Genomic DNA, 593 nt, shown 5'->3' with positions numbered 1-593 from the left:
AAGAACGAAGCACGAAAACATCTAGTTGAACGTGTAACGCGAAGTGTGTGAGACGCCGGCGAAGGGCATCGGGAAGACAAAAGTATTTAGAAGAATCTAGAAGATTAGAGGGTAAGTAAATAATATTCCTCGTTGCTGACGAGCAAAACGAGAGAATTCTCAGCAAATAAGAACGTTCGTTCGATAAATGCTGTTAGAAGGAGATAGATGTCTTTGCCTTCTTCTTGAGAGATAGAAATAGAGGCAACAGTGACAATAAGAGAATTAGAGATAGATGTATAAAGAGATAGATGTGTGAGATATAAAGAGATAGATGTGTGAGATAGAAAGAGATAGATGTGTGAGATAGAAAGAGATAGATATATGCCGCTTGGTAACAAGCTGGCGGGAAAAGCGATGTGCCTGTGCAAGTCCGATCGTGAACGGCGAGAGTCATTTTTTTTGACGCGCGAAAGTCCGATCGTGAAAAGTGAGTCACTATTTTGGCGCGAGGGACGCGTTGCCGGGCACGCGCTGACGCATGATCGATTGGAAAAATATAGCATCGATGCGACGCCATAACACATATATATATATATATATATATATATATA

This window comes from Temnothorax curvispinosus, unplaced genomic scaffold (assembly GCF_003070985.1).
Source record: "Temnothorax curvispinosus isolate PA1 unplaced genomic scaffold, ASM307098v1 QBEX01013497.1, whole genome shotgun sequence".
Taxonomy (NCBI): Eukaryota; Metazoa; Arthropoda; class Insecta; order Hymenoptera; family Formicidae; genus Temnothorax; species Temnothorax curvispinosus.
The sequence above is the reverse complement of the archived record's forward strand: the minus strand, read 5'-3'. Positions refer to the sequence as shown.